The 13,763-nt window shown below is 42.3% G+C and overlaps 1 protein-coding gene across 8 annotated transcripts in view; it reads left to right on the forward strand.

Annotated features, from left to right (window-relative positions):
• LOC142663754 (uncharacterized) overlaps positions 1–13,763 on the forward strand; it is a 28,440-nt gene that overhangs the window by 3,996 nt on the left and 10,681 nt on the right. For 2 of the 8 annotated variants that reach the window (XM_075842584.1, XM_075842579.1), the window contains exons 2-4: positions 2,697–2,807; positions 3,409–4,524; positions 10,345–10,423. The gene's annotated coding sequence lies outside the window, so the exon portion shown is untranslated. Of the gene's footprint in view, positions 1–2,439; positions 2,625–2,696; positions 2,808–3,387; positions 4,525–6,219; positions 7,552–10,344; positions 10,424–13,763 lie in introns of those variants that run through there. The other 6 variants (XR_012851138.1, XR_012851139.1, XM_075842580.1 and 3 more) reach the window with 5 other exon arrangements.

Consider the following 13,763-nt stretch of genomic DNA (forward strand, 5'->3'; position numbering starts at 1 on the left):
GTTCCCACGGCTAAAGAGAGTTCAGTGCTCCAGAATTAAAGGGGTTGTCCGGGCAGGGGGCGGTTTTTCATACTGATGACCTTTCCACAGGATAGATCATCGGTATATCATTGATGGGGGTCCATTCCGGAAGCAGATGGCTCACAGTATAGCGGCCGTGAATGGGACTAGAGCTGCAGTTCTGCAGCACGGCCGCTATACAGTGTATGAAGCACTGCATACCCAGCATAACATCCGGTGCCCGGAGGCAGCCCGAACAGCTGATCGGTGTGGGGTCCGGGTGTCATATTTCACCACTTATTACATTACCGGATACATATCACAATGTAATGACCATTACTCACCGTCTGCTGGAAGTTGACATGGCCATAACCAAGAGACCATCTTTTGATCATGTTCCTGCAGACACGTATAGACAGCTCAGGCCCATCTGGACTAAACTTCTGATAGATAGAGGAAGGCCATAGGATATTGGCTGTTACTGTGCGGATCTCCACTGAAGAAGTAACGGAATATTCTCATCACACAAAGTGATGGCATATCGTTGGGTTATGCCATCATTTTGCGATCGGTAGAAGTTTTACTGCCATATGAACCCTCGTTCTCGATCATTGCCCTTGTAAAGGATTTACCAGACACAGCTTCTGTGTCGACGCCCGTGATTAATCAGTCTGCACCTGCTCCTAGGTCTGATAGAGTGACTCGATCTGCTACGACTCAGGCTGGTAGGCTGAGGAGTGGGAGAACCTATCACAGCCTTGCCAGACGGCGCTAGCTGCCGCCCTCGGTCTATTTATACCTTCATTTCCTGCTTTTCTTTTGCCTGTGATTCTGTCTGGCTTCCTAGCTCTGCTGTTCCTGCTAGTACTATTGACCTCTGCTTCAATTTGACCCTGGCTTTACTGACCACTCTCCTGCTCTGCGTTTGGTACCTCGTACACTCCTGCTTTGACTCGGCTCGTTCACTACTCCTGTTGCTCACGGTGTTGCCGTGGGCAACTGCCCCATTTCCCTTAGCTTCTGTGTACCCTCGTCTGTTTGTCTGTCGTGCACTTATTGAACGTACGGACCGTCGCCCGGTTGTACGCCGTCGCCTAGGACGGGCCGTGCAAGTAGGCAGGGACTGAGTGGCGGGTAGATTAGGGCTCACCTGTCTGTCTCCCTACCCCGGCATTACAGCCCTTTTGCGGCTTTAACAGTCTCTACTCTTCTGGGAAGGCTTGCCACAAGATTTTGGAGTGTGACCTCACAAATGCTTTTTTTGGCTGATTGGGCACAAATTCCCACAGACAAGCACTGATATTGGATGAGTAGGTTTTGCTCGCAACCCGTGTTATAATTCATCCCAAAGGTGTTGGATGGTCCTTTGTGCAGGCCACTCGAGTCACTACACAACAAACTCATCAAACCATGTCTTTATGGACCTTGCTTACAGGGGCGCAGTCATGCTGGGACAGGAAAGGTCCTTCCCCAAACTGTTCCCACTATTGTCCAAAATGTCTTCCTATGTGGAAGCATTAACATTACTCTTCAATGGAAATAAGAGATGTAGCCCAAACCCTAAAAACCATCCCCAGACATTTATCTTTCCTCCCCTAAATTTTACAGTAGACACTATGTATTCCTGTAGGTAACGTTCAGAGGCCCAGATTGACCCATCAGACTACCAGATAACAAGACGTTATTCATCACTCTAGAGAACGACTTGCTATACACCTCTCCAGCTGACGCCTGGCATTGTGCATGGGGATCTAAGGAAATCCATTTCATGAAGCTCCTGACACACAGTTCTTGTTCTGCACCACGTTTAAAGCCACTGAGCTCTTCAGTATGACCCATACTACTAGCAATGTTTCTCTGGAGATTGCATGGCTGTGGGCTTGATTTTATGCACCGGTTTGCAATGCGTGAAGCTGAAACACCTAAGCTCAATAATTAGGTGGGGAGTTCACGTACTTTTATCCATATAGTATTGTCTCTCACCTCCCACATGCTGTATTTTCTCCTTACTGCCAAAAGACACGGAACTAAAAATTAAAGAAGAGCTCCAGTGGAAGCACAACTTTCCATGTCTGCACCCCTCACCTGACTGTATATATCACTCTACACTTCTTTTATGTATACTGTACTTACTTTTTGAACTCCTGCCTTGTCCGTGCTTTAAAAAAGCCTCCGTCTTGATTCTTAGATTTCCCCAGCTTTCTCTTCCTCTCTGCTTTGCTATCAATCACATGACCAGCTAAAGACCATATAATTTCTTTATGCTGGGGGACACTGTGATTATTATTCTCTCTATATTCTTCTAAATAAGCTGAGAAACCATAAGTATACAGACAGAGAGGCTGCACTATATTCTTCTACACCTGTGTGACAGGAACCTGTCTAAGTATCAGTGGCAGTTGATGATAGAAGTTTCTGTTTCCCCCTGTGTATAACTAGTGCGGTACAGAAACTGCTGAAGCCTGTGACGGGTGACACATAGATCTCCAGAGACCCAAGTAGAGAAAGCAGTCACCGAGCCGGATTCACACTGCTGCTAAGCAACCGTCCCGGTCTGATATATAGAGATAAATAACAGGGGAGAGACTGACACATGGAATACCAGAATGCAGCACATGGGAGAGGTCAGTTTTGGCCGGAGTGTCCCTTTAACATTTCATAATTCTATCATCTAGTTATCATCTCTTTATTTGTAGATCTCATTCGAAACCATCTACACGTCATTGTTCTTTGTGATGGATAAGGGACACATAACGGAGAAGATACTGAACGTCACCCTGGAGATAATCTACCTTCTTACCGGAGAGGTAAAATAATCCGGGCCTCATGTATATGTCCTTTCTCTTATCTTTTTATCCTACGAACAATATTATATAAAAAGCAAAAGATCACGTCATCATAATTGATTTGTAAATATAAATGCTGTAACAAATCTTCTCTGGTGCATAGTGTGAAGGTAGCGCCCACTAGCATTTTGACTGCCCCCCTAATGCTGCTTCCACCTTCCTAAACAGTCCGCGGTGGACACGCATTACAAAAGTTATGATTTTTGGAATGGTGGGAGGTGTCGTGGAAATCCATTGCTCAAAATATATTAGACTAAAATTTATACGAGTCCCAACAGACTCTCAAGGCCAGACTCCATTAGTCAGAATCCTAATTAGGATATTTCACCGATATATATGGAGAGAGGAGAAGAAAACACACAGACGCTGCTGATAATGTTCAAAATGCTCCTGTGAAGGATTTATTACCAAACTCAAACTGTTAAACTGAAATTCAGAAGGGGTGTCGGCTTGAGGTTAACCAATCAGAGACAATGTAACAATATTTGTTATTCAGTAAAAAGCATACAATAAAATACATCCCAGATACATCATTATAATTCTTCACACATTATGTTTACAGGTTTCTTATCTCTCTTTTGGACAGAATGTTCTCGTGGAGATGGGGGAGACCTTCCCTCACGCATACTTGCCATCCTCCCATCTCACTCCCTGTCCATTCTCTACAAACTTCGCATGGGAACCAAGGTCAAAGATAAAACATACGAAATCAACATTACTTGTATTAAAGGAACAATGACTTTTCTATTCACTACAAAAGAACCAAGATGGGAACTCCAGACAAGATGGGAACTCCAGACAAGATGGGAACTCCAGACAAGATGGGAACTCCAGACAAGATGGCTGCTGCACGAAACTAAATCATTTACACATTATCATCACTTTCACATAATACATATCTTAGTAATTCGGCCTCCTGCTTGATAATTCACAATGTAATTTCATACAGAGAATATAAGCAAATAAATCATCCTTCACAGAGGTAAAAACGAAAATTGAAAAAACCGAAAATAGGCTGTTCATTAAGGGGTTAATAACCTATCATTCACTTGTTATATACCTGGACAGTGTTACCTGGTGGTGGTTGCATTCAGTTATCCTTTGGATGCATTACTATGGACTGATCTGTGGGCTACAACATAAGGTGTCTTAGCCTGGGGACTGTGTTGCTCCCTCTGCAGGCGGGGTGTTGCGGTGGCACTGGTTGCCATGTGGTGCGGCACCTAATAGAGTAGGGACCCACTTAAAAGAAGTCGCCATGAGGAGGCAGGTGCGCTTATACAATCAAAATGTTTACTAAGAACTTCCTGTTCATTTTGATTCTCTTGTATGTTCCATCTCGATATCCAGGATTGTTCAGTAGTGAAGAAGACATCTGGTGACTCTCTATCCCCCAACAGCTGTCCCTACATGTCTGGAGGATGGATCAGTACCATCACGGAGCTTTCACTGATACCTAAGAGAAACAACGAGCAGAAGATCCTAGAACTCACCAACAAGATCATTCATCTGCTGACCGGAGAGGTGAGGACTACCGGGAATGCTGGGACATTATATAGTATAAGGTGTCAGGATGTCTCCGTCTATTTCTCCATGGAGGAGTTGGAGTATATAGAAGAACACAAGGATCTGTACAGGGACGCCATGATGGAGGACCACCGGCCCCTCACATCACCGGGTAAGAGGAGAGCATTTTTGACAGTCCACAAGATACACCCATCACCTGATAACTACATATAAACAATGTCTTCCACTGTATGTGTCTCCTACAGGTACAGTGAAGGAAATAAGTATTTGATCCCTTGCTGATTTTGTAAGTTTGCCCACTGTCAAAGACATGAACAGTCTAGAATTTTTAGGCTAGGTTAATTTTACCAGTGAGAGATAGATTATATTTAAAAAAAAATCACATAGTCAAAATTATATATATGTATTTGCATTGTGCACAGAGAAATAAGTATTTGATCCCTTTGGCAAACAAGACTTAATACTTGGTGGCAAAACCCTTGTTGGCAAGCACAGCAGTCAGACGTTTTTTGTAGTTGATGATGAGGTTTGCACACATGTTAGATGGAATTTTGGCCCACTCCTCTTTGCAGATCATCTGTAAATCATTAAGATTTCGAGGCTGTCGCTTGGCAACTCGGATCTTCAGCTCCCTCCATAAGTTTTCGATGGGATTAAGGTCTGGAGACTGGCTAGGCCACTCCATGACCTTAATGTGCTTCTGTTTGAGCCACTCCTTTGTTGCCTTGGCTGTATGTTTCGGGTCACTGTCGTGCTGGAAGACCCAGCCACGAGCCAGTTTTAATGTCCTGGTGGAGGGAAGGAGGTTGTAACTCAGGATTTGACGGTACAAGGCTCCATCCATTCTTCCATTGATGCGGTGAAGTAGTCCTGTGCCCTTAGCAGAGAAACACCCCCAAAACATAATGTTTCCACCTCCTTGCTTGACAGTGGGGACGGTGTTCTTTGGGTCATAGGCAGCATTTCTCTTCCTCCAAACACGGCGAGTTGAGTTAATACCAAAGAGCTCAATTTTAGTCTCATCTGACCACAGCACCTTCTCCCAATCACTCTCAGAATCATCCAGATGTTCATTTGCAAACTTCAGACGGGCCTGTACATGTGCCTTCTTGAGCAGGGGGACCTTGCGGGCACTGCAGGATTTTAATCCATTACGGCGTAATGTGTTATCAATGGTTTTCTTGGTGACTGTGGTCCCAGCTGCCTTGAGATCATTAACAAGTTCCCCCCGTGTAGTTTTCGGATGAGCTCTCACCTTCCTCAGGATCAAGGATACCCCACGAGGTGAGATTTTGCATGGAGCCCCAGATCGATGTCGATTGACAGTCATTTTGTATGTCTTCCATTTTCTTACTATTGCACCAACAGTTGTCTCCTTCTCACCCAGCGTCTTACTTATAGTTTTGTAGCCCATTCCAGCCTTGTGCAGGTCTATGATCTTGTCCCTGACATCCTTAGAAAGCTCTTTGGTCTTGCCCATGTTGTAAAGGTTAGAGTCAGACTGATTAATTGAGTCTGTGGACAGGAGTCTTTTATACAGGTGACCATGTAAGAGCTGTCTATAATGCAGGCACCAAGTTGATTTGGAGCGTGTAACTGGTCTGGAGGAGGCTGAGATCTTAATGGTTGGTAGGGGATCAAATACTTATTTCTCTGTGCACAATGCAAATAAATATATATCATTTTGACTATGTGATTTTCTTTTTTTTTTTTTTATATAATCTATCTCTCACTGGTAAAATTAACCTAGCCTAAAAATTCTAGACTGTTCATGACTTTGACAGTGGGCAAACTTACAAAATCAGCAAGGGATCAAATACTTATTTCCTTCACTGTATATCCAGTAAGAGAAATCCATCAGAGAGATGTCCCAGTTCTGTGTTTTCCTGGGATTGTCCACAGGAATATCACAACGTCCCAGAGGGTCATCACGTAGGTGGAACCAAAGTCTTGTCAAATCCCATAAAGGTGAATGTGCACTTCATGCTTTGCCAATATTACCTAATAATTTGTTACATTTCAGCTCATTAACTGAGGAAATAATTTGTAATATTTTATGTGAGTGTTTAGGGAAATATTCATATTAAAGTTGAGAATGTAGACGGATGATACAAGGCGTATGTGTGGGAGGATCAAAGGTGCAATAAGGAAGAAACTTCTAACAATATCTACCCAGGTGAGCGACAACCACAAACTGTTCAGTGACTAAAACAATCTCTTTTTATGAACTCTCCTTGGCTACATGCAGACGACCGTTCTTCTCGTCAGTGTGCTATCCGTATTGTAACGGACGGCCGACTGACCCCTTCATTTCTATGGCTCCGTGCACACTGCCATGTTCTTCACAGATCCTTGTGTGGGACCAGGCCACAAAACTCAGAGCAGGTCCTGTTCCTGTCAGTATTTGTGGCTCGGTCTCGCCCATTCAAGTCAAACCTATGGAACAAATGGGACGGATGCGGAGGACACACTGTCGTACCGCAAAAAAACGGACAATGGATCCATTGTTTGCAGGACGCAAATACAAACAATCATGAGCAGGTAGCCTTGGTATGTGAGAAGTGTCCAGTAGGGGCTACGGGGAGCCAACATCATCTTTTGGACTCCTGTAATCCTTGGAAATGTTGTGACATCTATCATCATTGTCATAACTTTCTACTCTGACACCTTGATAAGAGATCTTTACATTTAACATCTTTACATTTGCTCCCACAGATGGAGAGGACAGCAAAAATATTTTGGAAGGATGTCTCTTTTTATCTCCAGACTGTATACTGGACAACGGCAACATCACTCAAGGTTCTCCAGGAGAAAACGTCACTTCTCCAAGGGTTGTTAGTGCAGGTTTTTTCATCCGATTCTTCTGACCACCAGGAATGTTCTTCTATTAGATTGAGCGTCAATTCACCTAGTACAGATCGTAAGGACAATAATATGTTTTCATGTTCTGAGTGTGGGAAATGTTTTCCACTAAAATCCTATCTGAATAAACATAAGAAAACTCACACCGAGGATAAGCCGTTCCAATGTGGACAATGCGGAAAATGCTTTCGAAGTGGATCAAAACTTAGAAGACACCAGAGGGTTCACACAGGGGAGAAACCATATCTATGTGCTGATTGCGGGAAGCTCTTTGCTCATAAACTAAGTCTCGTCAACCATCGGAAAACCCACACAGGTGAGAAGCCATTCTCCTGCACCGAATATGGGAAATGTTTTTCATTGAAGACGTATCTGACCATCCATCAAAGGACGCACACTGGAGAGAAGCCATTTTTCTGCTCTGATTGTAGAAAATGTTTTGCACAGAAAACAAGTCTTAATATACAGCAAAAATCCCACAAAAGTGAGACAAAAATGACATGTTCAATTGTGGGAGAACATTGATGTAAAGAATGATTATGTTCTCTAAACGGGAAATTTACAAATCACCGTCCTTGGATGGAAACAGATTTTATAAATAAAAACCCGGCACCGATCAGCGGCTCCGGCTGATTCCGAGCACCGGATGTCCATGCCTATCCTGAGGACCTATCCTGTGGATAGGTCCTCCGTATTAAAAACCGCCCCGTGCCCGGACAACCCCTTTAAGGACCAAGCATTGTTTTTGGTTTTTCCATCATTGCATTCCAAGAGCCATAAAGTTTTTATTTTTCTGCTGAGGTTGCTGTATGGACGTCATTCTGTGTTAAGGGGTTATAGAAAACTTGTAATCACATGTTCAGATTTTTTGGGGCGAGAAATATTATTTTTCTGTTCACTAAAAATAGACATACGAAATACACAAACTCTTCCCTTGTCAGTCTGGGTATTAATACCTACGATATCTACTTGTGCCTACTTTGATTAGTGCAAAGTGGAGGGCACTCCGTCACTAAGTAGATGCACCCACACAACCGCCCATGAGAGTTTAGAAGGCAAAGCCCCTTCTCTTAGGATATCCATTCATTACAATGGAGGACCCACTGGCGGTAAGGCAGCTGGCCAACAGGGAGCAGGTGAGGGTCTATAGTTCTATAGGTACCTGTGGCATCTCAGACAGCAGCAGGGCAGGCTCGGCTGGGACTTGGGTAGCAGGCGAAAGTCAGGCGAGGTGAAGCAAATCAGACGTGGATGCTAGACCAGGAAGGTATGGATTGCTAGGAACAGGAACTGGAAACGGGTATAGGGACAGGGACTGGAACAAGAAACACACTAGGAGGCCATCACATATACAAACTAGGCAACACAACGCTCTGGCATAGAACTAGGGGACTGGACCCCTCTTATAGTCCAGGGTACTCACGGGTCAAAGTTCGTCCATGAGGTTCAGTGCGCGCGCTGCCCCTTTAAGAGCGGGCACGAGCATGCGCACGCACCCTACGGGACGGCAGAGGTGAGTGGATGCAAGCGCTGGCGTCTCCTGAGGAGGAGACTGGGGCCAGCGCTTGCCGACTCGTGGCTGCGGCTGTCAGGGGGAGGTTGGCACTGACAGCCCGCAGCCACGGACATTACAGGAGGCAGCTGTCCGGCAGAAACCAGTTATTATTCGATGTATGTTTCAAAAATATTCGTCACAAGCTGTAACTAAAGACTGGATCTCCTAAGACGACTGTCTGACCTTTATGGATAATTCTTAGCTTTGTCGGGTATATAAGTGAAAACTCAACGTTTTTGTTATTTTTTTTACCTCCAAAAAGACCCTCTCAGCTTTTGATCTCTTTTACAGTCTGAGAATAACATTATTTTTTTTACTTTATTACGCGAATTTCCCCTTTACGCCACAACTTTTTAAGGATCACATCTCGGTCTATTGAGTATAGACATTTAGTAGAATAAATACTGCAGATTTTTTGCAACGTATTTCATTGCATAAAGTCTGCAGCCTAAGGCCTCATGCACACGAACATATTTTTTTCCTCCCGTAAATACTGGCGTAAATGCGGGTCCCTTGTCACACGTATTTGACCCATATTCCACCAGTATTTACGGACCCGTGCCCGTAAATACGGGTCCGGTGTCACCAGTATTCAACCCGTATTTACGGACCCGTTTTCTCTGCACTAATCGGCAGCCCCTTCTCTCTATCAGGGCTGGAAAGAGAGAAGGGGCAGCCCTTTTGGGCAGAGTTTCCGCAGCGATTGAAAGTAAAAGAAGTTGATACGTACCGTTGTCTTGGTGACGCGTCCCTCTTTTGACATCCAGTTCGTCCTCCCTGGATGACGCGGCAGTCCATGTGACCGCTGCAGCCTGTGATTGGCCTGTGATTGGCTGCAGCAGTCACATGGGATGAAACGTCATCCCGGGAGGCCGGACTGGAGGAAGAAACAGGGTAAGTTAACTTTTAATACTATTAACTCCTGTAGTCACTGTCCCGGGTGCTGAAAGAGTTACTGCCGATCAGTTAATGGAAAACAGGAAAAGGAAGGTAGGATCCAGCGTTGTGGTGCATTTAAAATGGAAATCGATGTTTCCAAGTTTAATTGTCCTGGGTTAAAATGGAGTCCAGTGGTATAGGTCCAGGGTGTGCATGAAGTGGGGAGAGGGTATCCTCTGTGGCCTACGCGTTTCGGACGTCGCTGCGTCCTTAGACTTGGCTGTGATTAACTTTCAAAAAGAGCGCGCTGTCTTATATGAGCCGTGGTGGTAGGAACAGCTGGTGAGTGAGAAGGTGATTGCGTTTCACGGTTGTCTTATGGTGGAACGCAAACATCAACGTGAATCTCTTACTGACTGTCATGAATGAATATTTGATAAATATAGCAATTGGAATTTGTTAGTTTTGTTTTTGTTCTTGATGCTATAACATTGTATTTCGTTTCTTTACTTTTGTTTGTATGTGTGTTTGTTACAGGACTTGTCGGATAACGTGTTTGTCATTTGTTAAAGTTTTATTTGGTTTAGTTGCGTTCCGGGACTCGTCCTGGAAATGGCATAGGGATGTGTGTTTTGTCATTTTGTTAAAGTTTTATTTGATTTGGTTGCGTTCCAGGACTCGCTCAGGAAAACAACTCCGGGACAAAGTCGACAGTTCGATTTCACACTAAGTCCAGAAATTTCATCACACATCGGTAAGTCAATATATTTTATAGAAACTGTGATCTTATAAGTGATAATTGATATGTAAATTACCACTGGTTTGGCTAAATATTGATTTAATTTGCCTGTCCTGTTACTCAATACTGGATGTTATCATGTGCAAGTATTTATACCTTGCAGTTTGCCATTATATCAGTTTGTGTACCCTGACAGTTTACTCACTGGGAAAGTATATTTATTTTTTTATTTTTTTGTATGAAAAAATGTGTTTCGTTGTTCCAAATTACGATATACGACTATCAATCTTGCTTGAATTTGGTTTTATGACCTTAAGAACAGGGCTCTGATTGTTATTGGCGAGGATAGTGATGTGGGGAAGTGTCGGTTGGACCACAACTATCTGGTATCGTGGGGAAACTTACATAATACATAAAGAAAAAGTGTGTTGGTTCGTGTGTACATGGCAATTAGCATATGTTATGTCTGTACATGAGGGGGGGTGCTTTTAATTAAAAATTCCAAGATTGGAACTGTATAGATACCTCGGGTTAGTTTGGGTATAATGGTTTGATTGCGTTTTAATATCATGATGGCGTATGGGGACCCATTTGGGTAGAAGTGAGTTAATAAAGATACATTAATTCTTTCCTTAAATTAAGGCCTTCTGGGTATCTTGTATTTAGCCTATATATCCAATACGCTTCCCTTAGATGAGTCTTATGTTTAATATCTCCACCTCGCTTTGGTGGCTGTATTTTTTCAATGGCATAGCAACGAAGATTATTGGTGGATCTGTTGTGATGAGAGATAAAATGCTTGGCCGCATTTGATATATTAACAATGTTTGCGTTTCTTATATAGCTCAGATGTTCTAAAATTCTCGTCTTGAATTTTCTAATAGTGCAACCAACATATTTAAGTTGACATTCTGTACATTCAATTAAATAAATAACTGACTCTGAATTGCAATTGATATAATTTTGGATTGTAAAATTATCTGTTTTTGTAGAATTGCTGAAGTTTTTTGTTGGATATACATAAGAGCAAGTTTTACACGGGTGTTGGCCACATCTGTAAAAGCCTTTGGTCTCTAACCATGTTGATGTTGTATTGGTATTGGATGTATATAACGAGGGAGACAGAGTGTTGCCTAGTGAGGAGGCTTTTTTTGCTACTATCCTGCAACCTCCTGACAGAATTGTACGTAGTGTGTCGTCCTCCATGAGGATTGGCATGTACTTGTTGACTATACTTTTTATTTTGGTAAATTGGTTGCTTTGTTGTAGGATAAGTGTCGGTTGATTGGCAGCCGATTGTGATTCTTTTTTATTCTTTATAGTTTTTTGTTGACCAAGGAGTTGATTTCTTGGTTTTTGATTAATAATATTGCTAGCTCTGGTCAATGTCCATTTTGGATAACCTCGTTCTTGTAACCTTAATTGTATTGATTTTTGTTCAAGCTCGAACTGGTCTTGGCTGGTACAATTTCGTTTAGCCCTGTGCATTTCACCCAGAGGTATGGCTCTGATGGTATGTATTGTATGGTCACTTTTTGCATGAAGGATGTTATTGGTGGCTGTTGGTTTTCGATGGGTTTTTGTTGAAATGAAAAAACCTTCGTCTCCTTTTAGTTCCAAATCTAAAAATGTGATTTGTGAAGTATCATGATGGTACGTATATTTTAGATTGCACTGGTTGTTGTTGAGTGCTGCTACAAATTCAGGTATGGTGTTTGTTTCTCCTTTCCAAATAATCAGGATATCGTCGATATATCTACCGTACCATTCTATGCAATTGCTATACAAATTGTTAGGCGAAAAAATGTGAAAATGTTCCCACCATGACATAACTATGTTGGCTATTGATGGGGAGAATTTGGCCCCCATAGATACACCCTTTAATTGTAAGTAATATTTCTTGTCGAATTGGAAATAATTGTTAGTTAGTAGGAACATGAGTACTTCTGTTATGTAGGTTTGGAAATTTATTTCATATGTACTGTATTTCTTCAGGTGAAATTTCAGAGCAGTACAGGCTATTTCATGAGGAATTGACGTGTACAGTGACACGACGTCACATGTGAGCCAGGAAAAATTTATTTCCCAGATTTTATTATGAAATATATTGAGGACATGTTTGGTGTCCTTTAAAAAACCAGGTGTATTTTGTGCTAAGGGCTGTAATAACGTATCTAGCCATTCGGATAGCTTTTCCAAGATTGATCCTATACCAGAGACTATTGGTCTCATTGGAGGAGGTACTGTTTGTTTATGAACCTTAGGTAACGCATGGATTATGGGAGTAATTGGTTGTTCAATATACATGTACTCCTTTTGTTTCTGGGTGATGAAACCGTCTTGTAAACCATCTTCCAGTAGTTTTTTCATCTGGTATTTAATCGTGTCAACAGGATTCCTTGTCAAGATTTTGTAAGTAGTTTTGTCAGAAAGCATATTGATAATAGATTGTTCGTAATCTTTTTTGTTCATAACTGTGACATTGCCACCTTTGTCTGACATTTTGATGGTTATATCCTTGTTCTCTTGTAGTGATTTTGCTGCTTTTTTGAGTTTAGTTGACATATTCGTTTTCGGATATTTATTTTTAAGACTGTGTGCGAGGTTGTGTAGCTCTTTTTCTATGATGGTTTGAAAACGGTCCAACGAATCCGTACGTGAGCTGATAAGATAAAATTTCGGATTTGATGTGGTAAAATTATGTGCCATTGTGACAATTTGGTTTTCCGTTTCGTTACGTAGAAGATCTAGGGATACCATGGTTGACAGTTCTTGAAATGTGAAGTCTTTAGGTATTGATGCTATCGTTGCTTTGGATCTGGTCTCATCTGATAATGTAGTTATAGTTGTTGTCTCCATTAATGTAGGGTCAGAGTTACTTTCATTTTGAAAGAAATGTTTTTTGACCGTTAAATTGCGTATGAATTTGTTAATGTCTAGTATTGTATTAAATAGATTGAAATTTTTCTTTGGGGCAAAATTGAGCCCCAAGGTTAATACTTCGTTCTGCTCAGGGGTTAGCTCTGTAGAAGATAGATTGGTGACATTGGTTATCGATATTGTTGGTATTTTCTTGGGCGGAGGCGACGGTTTTGTTCTTGATTTGTACGACTTATGTTTCCTACCGCCCCTCCTTCCCCGTTTTTTGAATTGTAAATGGGACGGGGACACGTTTGATTGATGTCATCTTCTGAAGTACCATCCGCAGACTCTAGTTCGGTCGAGCTGAAACTGACCCTATTTGGTAGATCTCTGTATTGTTTGAATTGTTGGTTCCTTTTCTTTAGGATCGGTCTTGGTCTGGTATAATTTCTTGTTTTGTGACTCCAATTGTATACTTCGTTGCTGTTGTAAT

Source organism: Rhinoderma darwinii, chromosome 11 (genome assembly GCF_050947455.1).
Source record: "Rhinoderma darwinii isolate aRhiDar2 chromosome 11, aRhiDar2.hap1, whole genome shotgun sequence".
Lineage (NCBI taxonomy): Eukaryota > Metazoa > Chordata > Amphibia > Anura > Rhinodermatidae > Rhinoderma > Rhinoderma darwinii.